Genomic DNA, 15,193 nt, shown 5'->3' on the forward strand with positions numbered 1-15,193 from the left:
AGCGTCCCTGAGAGGAGTGGGGAGAGGGAGATGAGGCCTCTCACCCTGCCATGGCTCCCGGGGGCAGACCTCGCGTGGGTGTGTATGCGTGTGGGCGCGCGCTCACCTCTAGGCAAGGGCACACGCAGGAAATTTACTTTTCACTTATTGACCACAGAGCACTAGAAACTAAGATTTCAGCTGCTTAAACTCAGCGCCTGGTAAACATACAAGGGATGGGATACCTCCCATGCGTTCCCTCTCTATGCTAGTCCTAAACCCTAAAACACAACTCCCGCATAAACCTTCACTCTAGATAATTCTGGAAATCTAGTTCAAACACTAATGTGATAATCGTAAAATCTGAGTCATGTATAAACCTCTTTTAAGAAAAGGAAACCAACAGGTGCCTGGGTAGCTCAGTGGGTTGAGCGTCTGACTTCAGCTCAGGTCAGATCTTGCAGCTCATGAGTTTGAGCCCCACATTGGGCTCACTGCTGTCAGATTGTCAGCGCGGAGCCCGCTTGTTTCTCTGTCCCCCCTCTCTTTGTCCCTCCCCCGCTTGCCCTCTCCCCAAAATAAATATTTTTAAAAAATAAAAAAAATTTAAAAAGGAAACCAAAAGTCTAATGATCCCCAGGGAGGACAAATTATTTTACTCCTATTAACGTAAATAACTACGAACACAACGTTATTTAAACTCCGTATACTTAGTAGCCCTCGCACACCTCTAAAGCCAAAACCAGAGTACAAATGGAATGCAGAAAGCCCCTGCATCACTGAATCTCAAGGGAGCTTTCTTGAATATGAGCTGCCGTGTTCTTTTTCTGCACCAACCACCGAATGTCGTGCTTGGTGACACCACCTTGTGTGGAAGAATTGCAAACATCCCACGTGCACAGAACACTGTGGTGTTGTTCACGAATGAGGCCCTCCTTGCCATTCATTGAAAAACTACGATGTGCCTCTGAAATCTCTAGAAACACTCACGTATGAGATGATCTTTCATATGATATGGAACATGTTTACATTAGTTTTTAAGACTTTTTTGTTCAAACGAAAATTAGAATTCTTGTAGAGCGATCCAGGACCTCTGGAATGCGTCTGGCAATTCTCAGGGTGTTTGCAGACCCCAATTTAAAAATTGCTGGATTTGGGGCACCTGGGTGGCTCAGTCGGTTGAGTGTCCGACTTCGGCTCAGGTCATGATCTCACGGCTCATGAGTTCAAGCCCCGCGTCAGGCTCTGTGCTGACAGCTCAGAGCCTGGAGCCTGCTTCCGATTCTGTCTCCCTCTCTCTCTGCCCCTAACCCACCCCCATTCTGTCTCTCTCAAAAATAAATAATCATTAAAAAAAATTTAAAAATAAGTAAATAAAAATCGCTGGATTTGAGGTTCAGGTGAGACGCTCTCTACCTGCTTCCCTCTGAGCCAGGTTTGTCCCCCGCTACTCTAAGGCCTTGTGGGGCCGGGCCCCCCAAGGTGCATGGGCCTGGCTTGTTTTTATTTTGCTTTTCCTGGGCGGGGCCGGTGCGTGTTATGTGTGCAATGCCATATAACCGCCCAAGAGAGCGCTCCCAGACCCCCCAGCTGTCTGTGGCGCGTCCCCAGGGAGGGGCCTCTGCCACACTGGCTGGGGACTGGCTGGGGACTGTGCCTCCACCAGAGGAAGAAAATAGCAGTTCGGTCCTTGGGAAAAACTAGCACCTCACACGACCAGAATAGCAACTGGAGACGTATTTAAAAACAGAAACACCTGCCTGGGAATGGTGAAAGGAAATGAGATTTCAGAAATGCCTCTGAGAATCGGGGAGGCAGCAGCCCCTCCCTGCCCTCAGGGAAAGTCCCCCGCCACAGGCCGGCCTGTGGTCCTGTGGTGGCCCTGAGGCAGGTGCCAGGGTCCCGGGACGGCTTGGTGCTGTCCAGCGGTGTGTCTGGAGGCTTGGCCAAGCCCCCACTCTCCCGGGTGCGGACCTCTTGGATGGAACCGAGTCAGAGAGAGTTGGTCATGGAGGGAAGGGGGACAGGTGGCCCTCTGAGGCCCACCCGGCTGAGCCTTTCTTCAATGGACCACACGGCTCCTGGCAAGTCCTCTTGACTGATGACGTCCCTTCAGGGGCCTCCCTGGGAACTTTTAGGGGAAGGGGAGGAGTGCCGTGTTCAGTCCGGGGCAGGGTCTGCAAAGTGGGGCACGTACATTCCGGACGGGGTGCAAGACGATCCATGGCATGGAGGAGAGAAAATACTAGTCTATATATTTAGATTAATGTTTTCCTTCAGTGAAAGAGAAAGCTGTGCAGCGTTATTAACGCCAAATGCTGATGGACTCCTGATGGACTCAGCCCCTGAAGTGTCCTGAGGAAGGGGAGTCCTGAGGGGGTAGAAGTTGCCGTTCTGGGCAACCGTCCTGTGCCCGCTGATGGGAACGGAGAGATTCCTTACCTATTTTGAAGTAAACAAACTCTCGCAAAATAACAAGTGGCTGTTGATTTCATCTTTATAAATTTTTTTTTTTGGAGATTTTACATTGTATATAAAATAGGAATATGTACGTAGATATAATTCATAAAATAAGATACATCATCAGAACTTGTGTGGAGGCGGGAAGAGCATTTTGTCCCCCAGGTGAGGGTGGGCGGGCACGACAAACACAGGAGGGCGGGTGCTGTAGTTTTTCAAACTTTCAGTGCTTCAGAATTCCCAGGAGGCTTGTTAAAACACTGGTCGCTGGGCCCACCTCCAGAGTTTGGGATTCAGTCCCCCTGGGGTGGGACAGGTGCATCTGAGTGCCTAACAGGTCCCCAGGTAACATTGACTCATCGGGAGCCTGTTGGGTCCAAAGGAACAAGCCCAGCCCGAGGACAAGCAAGCTGAAGGTGAGCGAGGCCCCCCTCTGCTGCTCAACCTTCCTCACAGTGAAGACCAGCGACATCCAGCCCCAGCAGGCCACTGGGCCTGGAAGTCACCCTCAGGGACAGATTCCTTAGCCTGAGGCCTGGCTTTGCAACCTCACCTAGAAAGGGAGGAGCTAGAAACAGCGCTAGGGATTGCTTTTGGCTGCCTGGGGCAGGGGTGGGGGGTTAGGGGCTTAGAGCCCATCTACTGGCCTCACCTGAGGATGTGGAGCTTGGGACCCTCAGGCTGTGTGGTCACAGCGATCCGATGGCTTCCCTGCAGGGCCCTTTGCTAGCTTTTGACTTCAAATCTTCAATAAGGTAAAGTATGTGCAGAGGGACAAAAAAAAAAAAAAAAAATCTTATTTTTCATTCTCTTGCTGCCTTCTGGAAAGGGTGGTATTGGTGGAGGAACTGAATCGCCTCTGGGGGATGGGGTGGGGGCAGGGCTGGGGGGGAAGGAGGAGGAAGCTGTGGGCCGCACTGGGGAGACTGCTCGTCCCCCACACTCATCCGCAAGTTGGGCGGAGATGGTGCAGAGGTCCCGGCCCAGCACCGTGTGGTGGTTTCCTCCACCTCCCCCTGCCCTGGGCTCCCTCCCATAAGTATTCACATCCGGTTTCTTTTTTTTTTAAAGCATTTTTATAGGGGTCTCTTGAAAACCAGAAGCAGTAACACACCAAGGGACGTGGCTGGGACGGCAGGGGATGGCAGGATTTCAAGTTCGGGCTGGGCAGTAAAGAGTCAGTGTCCCTTTCACTGGGCCCCCATCACATTCACTCACGGGCCGTGTGCTTCTGAGGGAAGGCCTACTCTCAGATCAGTTTTCTGCACCTGCCTTTGCTGGCTGCCAGTGAAGAATATTAGAATTTCAGCCCCAGACGTGCAGCAAGCAGGGAGAGGCCCAGCCCCCAGTGGGGCCAGTGCCTGGTGCTTACCTGGGTGGGCTAAGCGTGGGGGTCCCTGGGCTCCTTCCTTCCTCGGCATTCCTCACGGGGCCCAAGCTTTGTCTTTAGAGTTAATTATGGAGCCTCCTTTACCCACAACCGAGTGCCCGTAAGGAGCCAGTGAGAACTATGCGGGGTCCCGTGGGAACTGTGTGGGGTCCCTCGAGACCTGGGGTCCAAATCCTCTCCACCGCTCCCTTTCACAGAGCCATGGGGGAGGAGGGCGCCTACTGCGTATGGTCAGGGGATGAGGTGAATGTGTACAAAGCGCCAGGCCCTTTGGATGCTCCCTTGCAACCTTATTATGTGCTGATTCAATTTGACTAAATTTGAAAAACCTTTGTAGCTTACTGCACTGAAAGCTAAACTTGGAGGATCTTTTTTTTTTTAAGTTTATTTTTACTTATTTTTGAGAGAGAGAGAAAGAGAGAGAGCAGGGGAGGGGCAGAGAGAGTGGAAGAGGGACAGAATCCCAAGCAGGCTCCACACTGTCAGCATAGAGCCCAATGTGGGGCTCGAACTCACGAACCCGTGAGATCACAACCTGAGCCGAAATCAAGGGTCGGATGCTTAACCAACTGAGCCACCGCAGGCACCCCTAAACTTGGAGGATCTTATCCCAGCTTCCAGAGCACCTGAAGGTGAGAGACATTAACTCATTCACTCATCCACGCACACAGAAATCTTAGCTTTCTGAGTGCAAGTTAGACAATAAACTAATAAGTGTGTAAGAACAAACAGCAATAAACGCCTCTCTGGGACGGCTACTCCTGCAGAAGGGCCTTGGGGCTCCCTGGCGACTGTACCTGTGGGGGAGGCTGGTAAGGGGGGGCAGGCAGCGGGAGGTACCAGTGGATGGAAGCCCATTGCTGTCTCCAGGCAAAACGGCAGAAGAACCACAGAGGGGCTGCTGGGCTTAAGGGCTCACAGTGAGACAAAGGGGAGCCCAGAAGCTGGAGGGGTTCTGCAGTCTCAGCTTCCCCCTAGCTCTGAGTTGGTGACAGCCTACCATCCCTGCAGGAGCCCTTCTCTGCACACCTTGCCCCCTAGAGGCATCCCAGTGTGCTGAAAAGCACTGAGTCTGGAGCTTTGCACTCAGGCCTGGATGTTAAACCTCGCTCCCCTGCTCTGCCTTGGGAGAGTCATTTTGGTGCTCCGAGTCTCAGTTTTTCCACCTGTAAAATGGTGATAATCACATCTCCTTATTCCCTCCACTCAGGAGAATCAAATGAGATCAGAGGAAGTGCTTTAAGGACAACAGCCTCTTGTACCCAGTACCTACCACGTGGCATCGAAGCGCCAGTCTACACCGGCAGCTTCCTCCTCAAACGGGTTTTTCTACTTTAAAAACAACGAATCAATAACAAAACCCTTCAAAGGTCACAGCAACAGGGAGCAGTCTGACCTTCCAGCCGCATTATGGCGAGGCAAGGATCCCCACAGATGGATGGACCGAGGAGAAAGGAGCTGAATATCGGTGCAGCTGTGCCCAGCTGGCTCACCTCAGCCAGCGTTAAAGCCACGGCTCTGGTGAGGCCCCAGGGGTTCCAGGGACTGCCCCCAGAGGCGGTGGCTGCACAGGTGGCCCCGGGGACTGCATGGCGACAGCAATGGCCCGTCTTCATCCCAGCCTCCATGCCTGGGGTGCTGGGCTGCTTCCCCGCCCCATGCTTTCATCTGAGCCTTCACCTGAGAAGTACAGCCACTGATGGAGGGCACCTTAGAGCAAAGGTCTCCCCTCTGCCTGTTTTTGCATGGCCTGTGAGCTAAGAAGCGTTTGCATGCCTTTAAGTGGTATAAAACTTGTTTCAAAAAAATAATTTTTTGTGACATGTGACAATCATAAAATTCAAACGTCAGTGTCCATAAATCGTGGTTTGTTAATTTGTTACGTAGTCGACGGCTACTTGCACGCTGCACTGGTAGGGTTGAGGAGCTGCGACAGAGAACACATGGCCTGCGAAACCTAAGGTACTTATTATCTGGCCCTTCACAGGAAAAGTGTGCCAATCCCTGACTTAGAACTTAAAATTTTTTTTTTTTTTTACATTTATTTTTGAGACAGAGACAGAGCACAAGTGGGGGGAGGGTCAGAGAGAGAGGGAGACACAGAATCCGAAGCAGGCTCCAGGCTCCGAGCTGTCAGCACAGAGCCCGACGTGGGGCTTAAACTCACGAACTTTGAGGTCATGACCTGAGCTGAAGTTGGATGCTCAACCGACTGAGCCACCCAGGCGCCCCACCTGACTTAGAACTTAAATGGACTCTCATGTCTTCAGCAAAAGAGATGAAGCTCATAATGGTGGAATTTAGGCACCTATCTGCGGCAGGTGGTCCCTTCTGGTTGACTTTTCCTGGAGAAAGTGTGGGGAAAATTGGATCCAGGTAACAAAGAGGCAGCAGGATATAATCGAGAAGACTGGAGTTTCTAATTCCAGCTTCAACTAACTAATAATTATGTGATCTGAGCAAAAAGGCTCTTCATGTCCCGGTTCTTTTGTCATCCATTCAAAATCTGCCCTCTTGGCCTCCAACAGGAAGATAATAGCTGTGAAATGCTTTGAGATCTTAAAGCATCACTCAGTTCCAAAGAATCACTCAGTTCCAAAGATCAGCCAATTCGAGAGCATCCTGATAAGGCGCATGTCTTCCTTTCAAGGGGAACAAAGGTGACCGCAAGTCTAGTGATTTGTTTTCATCCATCCCAAGTCCAGATCCTTGATTTGACAACAAGACTATTATAGGTCCCGGGCATTTGTGCAATTGAGATTCAGTCCTTCCCAAGCCACCCAGAAGGCCCCTGACTGTATCCTTGTCATTTTGCTGATGTACAGAACTCACTTGCTACGGAGTGAATCTAGTGGATTTGTGATGAAGTTTTGGGGTGGTGGGGGGTCCGGAGCCAACGACCAAGAATTCTTGAAGATGTCTTTGGTGCAAAAAGGTGATTTTATTAAAGCCCAGGGACAGGACCTGTGGGCAGGAAGCGCTGTGCTGGGGTTGTGAAGAACGGCTATGGAGGTGGGGAGGTAGGGTCAAAAGGGAGGCCTCCAGATACCCCAAAGAGGACGCCTAAGATACTGAGCCTTTGCTACTGTGAAGCTAAGGTTGTTTTTCCTCCAGTAAGGCATTAACATTAGGATAGTAGGGGGTGTCTGGGGGAATGTTCTACTCTGTATTTGCCTCAAGTATTTGTCAATGGGCCGCAGGTTTTAAGGAAATTTAATTTTACCCACCATTTCCTTCTTGTCTTTGTTCCCCACCGTTCCCCTATGGGGGGATGGTGATACTAGGGGCTCCAGAAAACGGAGTCTATAGGTTTCTGGAGATTAGGCGATTGATAAGACTCCCTTTTTCTTGTAATTTGTAAACTGATGGAGACTCATGTCCTGCAGGACTGTGATCTCTGTCAGTTAACCATTTGTTTTCTTTCCTTTGTTCTTGGGCAGCCAGGAGAGCCTGAGGAGTATCACACAGACTCCACCTGGGACAGGGGAGGGGGGATGCTGTTAGCCTACACTTTGCCCTCAGCTTGCCCCCACCCCTTCCCCGCTCCCTCATAAGATGGCCAAGCATCCTCGTCCCAGGATGGCTCACTGTTCTCTTCTTGTTGTAGCAGATGTAGAAACTAATAAAGTGATTAAAAGCTTCCTTCGTCAATAAATGCTCTGTATTCATGACATTGTCCCTGTCAAAAGTCTTGGGAGGTACTCTCCACGAGTGACATGGGTCTACAGTAAAAAGTGTATTTGCAGTCAGGAGACGCGTCTGGGTGGCTGGCTCAGTTGGTTAAGCGTCAGACTTTGGCTCAGGTCATGATCTCGCAATCTGTGAGTTCAAACCCCGCGTTGGGCTCTGTGCTGACAGCTCAGAGCCTGGAGCCTACTTTGGATTCTGTGTCTCCCTCTCTCTCTGCCCCTCCCCCATTTGTACTCTGTCCCTCTCTCTCTCTCTCGATCTCTCTCAAAAATAAACAAACATTAAAAAAAAAAAAAAAAAAAGAGAGACTGGCTGAGGCAGCCATATCTAGATTCTGTCTCACAGGCCTTTAAGAAAAACTCCAGGAAGTGGCTTCCTTTTATGGCAGTCTCAGTTTCCGGTTCCTAGAAATAGCTGATTCCAATAGCACCTGATGGCCACAAGTCACAAGTCACCTGAGGGGGCCTGAGGCCAGGAGTGGATGACAGCCACATTTTATCTGGACATCCAAACACGCCGCAGTTGCAGGCCGAAGTGCAGCCACACCCTGCAATGGTCCCAGGGCGTGCAACACAATCTGCACTTGATGTGTTTATTTCCATTCCACTGACAGACACGTGTGCTCTTAAAAATGCAAACCCACACTGGCGCCCATGCCTAAGACAGTTGCAACAAATTGCATCACCTGGATTTTCTTGTTTAGAATAGCTAGTCCATGCTGGCAGTGCAAATTGGCCAGTTGTGAGCTATTTTAAACCCTTCCTGCTCTTTTTTCCCATTTGTGCCAAGGGCACACAAAGCTGCCCAGAAGGAAGGAATTCAATCAGCATTAGAAGAATGCACTGAAGTTCTGTTTCCTAAACCCCAGGGGAGATCTGAGTGGGAGGAGAGGACCCAGCTAGCCAAGGACAGAGTCCTTTCTCTGTGTCTGTTACCCCAGGCCAAATGCTGGGCCCAGCTGACAAATGTTAGTGGGAGGGAAGGATGGAGGGTGGCTGGTAGCAAGGAGAGGCCTGGGAAGGAGTGGGGAAGAGGAGGGGGAGGAAGCACTTCCTGAGGATTCATCCTGGCCCCAAAGTTTTCAGCTGCCGCCCCCAGAGCCCCATCCCTCTTGCCTGGCCAGGTCCAGATGGCCCTGGCAGAAAGGGCTGCCGGCAGGACCGGTCATCGTCCTGTCCTTACGCCGGTGTCTTTACTCCACCCAAGGCCAGAAACTTTATGGAGCCATACTATCGTTCTTGGACCCTCTAGTCAAGTACCCAGACTGCTGTGAAGGTCCCCTTTTTCTCTGATCTTCCTCTCTGGTCAGTGTCAGAATCAATACATTTTTTTCCCCTCTCTCCAGCCTCCTCCCCCTTTGTGAAATGAAACACAGGTCCCACTCTAGACTCACAGAGGGTTTGGGACGGCATGGTGGGGTGCCTTGCATGTTGACTCCTCCACGCGGCCAGCCCACCACCTGGGTTCATTCTGGAAGCTGACGACTGCAGTGCCCGCCGGCCTCCCATTGTGAATAGTGTTGTTCCTTAGTTCAGTACTGATGCGCTGGCCGGGACTGGAGTCCTCTACAGGCCCCCAGGGTGTCATGGGAGGAGGGGAGGCAGCAATGTGGGATCCAGTCCATCCTCCAAGAGGCACCACACTGCATTGTACCAGCTACTGGGGGTCAGGCTGGCCTTGCAGATAATAGGATACTGGGTGTAAACGCTGGTTCAGTGCCTGAGTGTGGTAGGTGCTCGGTAATGTGGAATTAAGATACACCAATGTCCAGGAGAGCCTGATTATTATGAACCCCATGGAATAGACGGGTATTTTTATGAACGAAGTACTTTATACCCGGGGGGACTCTGTTTGACCATAGTTAATATAAGGTATGAATTCAGAGCTTTAAATGCGGAAACGTTTTGAGTAAAGGTAGGTTCCAGGCTGGCCCTGAGGGAGACTTCCAACCAAATGGGCAGCGTGGGCTCAGCCTCCCCAGTCTTCGTTCTGGCTCAGAGTCTCCTGGCTTTCAGTTCTGACAAATCTCTTGGAGCCTCATCTCCCCCCACCCCCATCTGCAAAGTGGGGGGAACTGCCCTACGTCATAGGATTGGCAGAGGCGTCAAATATAATCATATAAGGAACTCTTTCTGGAACGAAGTCAAAAAAAGGAAGTGAGGCATTTAAGTGAGAGACCTGAAGGCCCTGAGTCTGGAGACCTGAGATGAAGAAAATTCTCTCCCTGGCTTGGGCTTCTGTGTCCCCTGCCGTGTGCTGTCAGGGTCCTCCCCCATTTGTACCATCTTTCCGGATCAAAATAGAATGTTACTCAAGTACAGAGCCATTCGTTCCTCTTTTGGGTTTAGAAGCAACTGCAGCCTCTGAAGCCCCTGAAGGACCTGACCTCGGGGAAATCCAGGCACGGATTCCAGTGAGGAAGGGGTTCCCAGAAGCCCGAGGAAAATCATCATCTGTTGCAAAGCCGGAGGATTTCTTCTCGTGACGTGGTTTCGTAGACAGCGAGAGCACAAAAGGTTCTTAAAGATCTCAGTTCCACCTGCCACGAAAGACAGCACTAACGCCAGGGATATGCGGTATGTGATAAGCACCTAGGCGCATCGATTTTACCGTTAGAAGTGCATGTGGGGAGTTGAGGCGTTTTGATATCAAATAGGGATGTTGTTTTGGAAAATGCAAATTGCTCACTGATCAAGATTAAACACAAGTCTTCCAAGAAGTGTCGGGCTTGCAGCTTAAAGCAGTAATCCACAAGTCTGGCTTTGGGAGAGTGCAACCCCTCCACCTCCTCAGCACACAAGGCCTGCGTGGCCACCCCACGCAGACGGAGTCAGGACCTCCAGGGTGAGGTCTGGCCTCAGAGCTTCCAGAAAGGCTCCCAGGTGACTCTAATGTTCAGATGAAATTGAGGAGTGCGGGCTCAAGGGTGTGCTTGCTCTTGAAACTCAGGGTAGGGGCTGGAAAGGTCTGGGGCACGCTCCCTCAGCACTGGGTTCTGGTCCCTTTGTAGATGAGCTCGTGATTTCTCTAAGATCCGACTGACATACATCATGACAAATCCATCGGGGAGCTTTGCTGGATCAAACCAGTGTTCATATCAAGCCCTAGAGGATGAGGACGTCCACCGAGGTTAGCCCCAAATCTTGTCGCGCTGCACAGCGTGGCCTAGGACACTGTATATAGATTCGGCAAAAGGAACCAAGGTGGTAGGTGGCTTTTTCCATCTTTTGATAATGAAGAGCGAGCTATCTAAGGATGTCTCACAAAGCCCTGCAAGAGTAAGATAGCATCGCCCAACCCCTCCCACGGCCTAGAAGGTTTCTGAAGACCTCTGCTTCCTTCATGGAACCGGGGTTAAATGGATAAAACAGAAAAATTAGACTTCTCAGAAAGGTGCAAATGTCCTAACTTTTTGAATAAGACCTTGGCACCAGTTTATGGACTTTTAGGCAGCTTAGCCCTTCATTGTTTGCTTCACAAACAGCATAGTGTCTTTGACCAAACAGCTTTTGGGGTGACTTGATACAGCCACCAGGCTTGTGGACAGCCTGTCCGAGGTGGTGGGTGAAGCGGAGAGAGCCCTCAGTCCCTGGAAAGTGCAAGAGAAGGCTTTATGAAGCAGCAGGGGGAGTGCCTCTTAGGAACACCACCTGTGCCATCCCAACCGGAATATAAACTGCTCAAGGGCAAGGAAGTAGTAAAGAGCACGGGTGGAGGGCCTCAGAATCCCACCAGCCTGCGTGAATGCCAGTTCTGCCCCTCACTGTGTGGCCTCAGGCAGGCTCATGCATCTGAGATGGTCTTGTCACCTGTAAAAGAAGGGGTACTTCCTTCTCAGAGTTTAAGGATTAAATGCGGCTATATAAATACTTAATAGAACGCTTAACTCAAGTACTCATAAATGGTGGCTATTTTAACCATTTAAAAAGTTTTCTGTCCCTTGCCAATAGAATGTCTAGTACCTAGGATTTACTCATGTTGACTGGCTGAATGAGGGCTTGGTCAAATGTTTACCTCAATAAATTCAAATGTTTATCTAAAGCAATGGTTCTCAAAGGGGCAATTTTGCCCCCCCAGGTAACAATCAGCAGTGTCCAAAGGCATTTTGGATTGCTGCAACTGTGTGTGTGTGTGTGTGTGTGTGTGTGTGTGTGTGCGTGCGCATGTGTGCATGTGTTTGTACAAGTGCCATCTAGTAGGTGGGGAACCGGGATGTTACCAAACATCTACAATGCACAGGACAGCACCAGTCCCCCATTATTTGGCCTGAAATGTCAGTAGTGCGGAGGTTGTACAAAGGGAGAAGCGGGGGTTAGCCCACTCAGATGAGGGGACAGAGGGAAGCAAATAGACTGAGTCTGGGGTCTGGTAGTAAATGAAAACTCCTGCAGATATCCCTGGAAGAGGAAGCCTCATCTCACTGAGGATAGCATTAGCAGTTATAACACACAAAGTTAAGTTAGAAAACCTGGATTCTGAGTTGATACTCAGAGATCAGAGATCACATCTTTGGTTAAGATGTGAAAAGGCAACAGAAATTAGAAGATCAGGGGTGCCTGAGTGGTTCAGTCAGTTAAGTGTCCGACTTTGGCTCAGGTCATGATCTCACCGGTTTGTGAGTTCGAGCCCCGCGTCGGGCTCTGTGCTGACAGCTCCGAGCCTGGAGCCTGCTTCGCATTCTGTGTCTCCCTCTCTCTCTGACCCTCCCCTGCTCACGCTTTGTCTCGGTCTCAAAAATAAACAAACATTAAAAAAAAAAAAATTAGAAGATCAGAATGGGAAAGTGGCTGGAGGTTGAAATGGTGTCCAGAAAAGAAAAAAAAGGCCTCACATAGTAGTAATAGATGAGATCCACCCCTGATTTTTAAATTTTTTAAAAAAGACTTTATTTGTGAGTTATCTTTCCACCCAATGTGAGGCTCAAACTCACAACCCTGAGATCAAGAGTTGCACACTGCACCAACTGAACCAGCCAGGAACATCCCCATCCCTCATTTTTTATTTTCTTCCCAGGAGAAGGCAAGCTACCCACCAAGAGACTGTAAAGCACTAAGCAAAGGGAAGCTTCCAAGATTCCGGAAAGACCAATTCCTCAGAAAGTCAACAAAGGTATCTGGCTGGGCCAAAATCTGCTCATCCTAGGGCCTCCAAGATGAAATTAAAAACCTAAGTAAAAATCCTGACTTGAACACGGTTTAGGCCAATTTTGACATTTCACTTCCTGGCAGGGCGCTTCGGTGCTCAGTAGGAGTCCACAAATCAATTTTGAAACAAGAATTGGTGCCTTAGCCCAGTCCAAGTCCTTCTCTGTCCTGCTAGTTTGAGAATACAGTGTGGCCCTATTGTGGGCTGTGGAGACCTTTGATGGGAGTGCCCACGGACTCCCGAACCAGAGTTCAATGAAAAATGCTCACACCTCAGTTGTATAATCTTTCTGAAAATGTTTTCACATTTGGGGATTTTTATTTTTGCCTTAAGCTAGTTAAACTTTTAAGTTTCAGCTTTTTTCCCTGCAAAATGGAGATAATAGTCCCTGCACCCTGAGGGCTGCGGGAAAGATTCCGTGAGATTATGTACCTGAGTTCACTGTACCAACCGGGTCACAGTGGTTTTCTAAAACCCAAAGGCTTTTTACTGTTGGTTTACACTGCTCTTTAGCAACACTTCATATTTTCTCAGGGCTGTGCAGAGATTTAAAAAGAACCAGAACAAGAGGGATGCTATTTAGGAAAGCAAATTAGTCCCCTCACGGCACCTCTAGGTCTCTGTTTCTTGAGTTTCAGGCAATCCTCACTGGTAATTACTCCCATTTCACCGATAAAGACAATGAGGCTCAAAGTATACAATCTGCAAAATATGGGGTTAGATGCCCTCTACTGAAGCCAGGAAAGGGAACTTGAATTGAAACTGAGACCAACACTGAAAAATAAGCTTTGTGGGCCTAGCCCAGGAGCGGCTTCCAAGATGAAATGACCAGCAAAGCACAGGAAATGACAAAAATGAGATGTAGTCCCTATAAGGTGGCATGCTCAGTTCCTCTCAGTGCTCTACTTGGATTTCAAGGCCTCAGAGAGACAGTCTGTCTGATTCCACCTTTTACCTGGAAAGATTCGCCTAAGGATATCCAAATGGTAGTGATGGAAGAGACAGCGGAAGAATGCTAATGCTAGCCAAGTTACAAGAGGTAGGGGCAGGAGCTGAAGGGCCACTGAAGAGGGTGATGAAACAGAATAGCAAGCAGGCTGACCTATCAGCAAAGAAAGTAAAAGCAAAAAGGGCCATTTCTATAATTCTTTACCACAAATACAATCTTTAACCGGAAGCTAGATTTTCCAGAACATACTGGGAATCACCTGCTTGGGAAGAGAAAACATAAAATATGATCCTGGCTCAAGAGTCCTCAGCATAAGCTTCTAGGCATGAGAATAAGATTTCTTCGATTTTCATGTGGATCAAGAAAAGCCACTGGGATAGGCTAGGAAAATTAGACACTTTCGGAGCTTGTTTTCTCAGCTTTGAATGAGACGGTGGCTCTCAGAATGTCAACTCTGGGAAACTTCACCATGTACCGAAAAAAACAAACCTATGTCTAGCCTCTAGATACTGGAACTTCCAGAATTAAAAAGAAATATCCTACGCAATACTATTGGGTGACTTAACACATGTGCAAAGAAGAATGTCCTTTCCAAGAAGTACAAATTCAGTAATGTACAGAATAACAGGAAAGCTGCTACTGGATCCAAACACACCCGAGAGCCCATTCATCATCTTTTCTTGGTTTTCCCCAATAGTCTGATACAGAAAAAAAAGTCCTCAGCTGAGGTGGTACAGACTTTTAAGAAAGAAGCTTTAAGAGCTGCTTTCAGACACCCACACAATTATTTTCACACATACACAGTCCTTAAAATTATTTCCACCAAGTTCTTGTAGACTCCACCAACATGGAAGAAATTAGCCCATCTCTCCTGTGTTCTCTGTGGCTTTGAAGTCTTACTTTCAGAAAAACGTTTTTTCCTAAGTGATATTAACCATTTCCTAACAATAAATAGGCATGGCTTTTCTTACTAACTCTACCATCATATTCTTCTAATTGTCACCCAACAGTGAACCTTGAAGACTTTAAATAAAGGTTATTTACAAACGTTTAGCATTAGTGAAATCCACAAGCTGTCAATCCTTTTTGAAATCTTAACTCTGTAAGTTGTAAGTTCATCTTTCAAGTACAAGGCCTAGTTTCCGTATTTCAGCACATCTATGACTCAGGTAGACGTGAAATCACTACCCCATTCAGGTCACTTGTTATGTCTTGGTAATTCCCTTGAAATTGCAGGAACAGAGAATGTCAAAAGTTCCACTGTTTGCTTTTGATCTTGGGAAATGTCACGGAAGATATGAGCCTTGATGCTTTAAAATAGAGAAATACCTACGATTCATTTCCCAGTTTAAAAAAATTGCCTTCTTACAGTTCCAGGATCACATTTAAAAAGCCCTCTAATTTTTGTAGTTAGTAGAGGCTAACTACTGTTGACTTTTCCAAGAACATTCTAACTTAACAGCCTCTCCATCTGTCTCTGGGGGGGCATAGGTCATCTCTGTATTTTGAAGTTTTATACAGCCTTTAAGATGGTGAGACCACCTTTTCCCATCTTGATGCTCAATATTAATGTATGCCAT

Source organism: Panthera pardus, unplaced genomic scaffold (genome assembly GCF_024362965.1).
Source record: "Panthera pardus isolate Hobbes unplaced genomic scaffold, ASM2436296v1 HiC_scaffold_15, whole genome shotgun sequence".
NCBI classification, from domain to species: domain Eukaryota; kingdom Metazoa; phylum Chordata; class Mammalia; order Carnivora; family Felidae; genus Panthera; species Panthera pardus.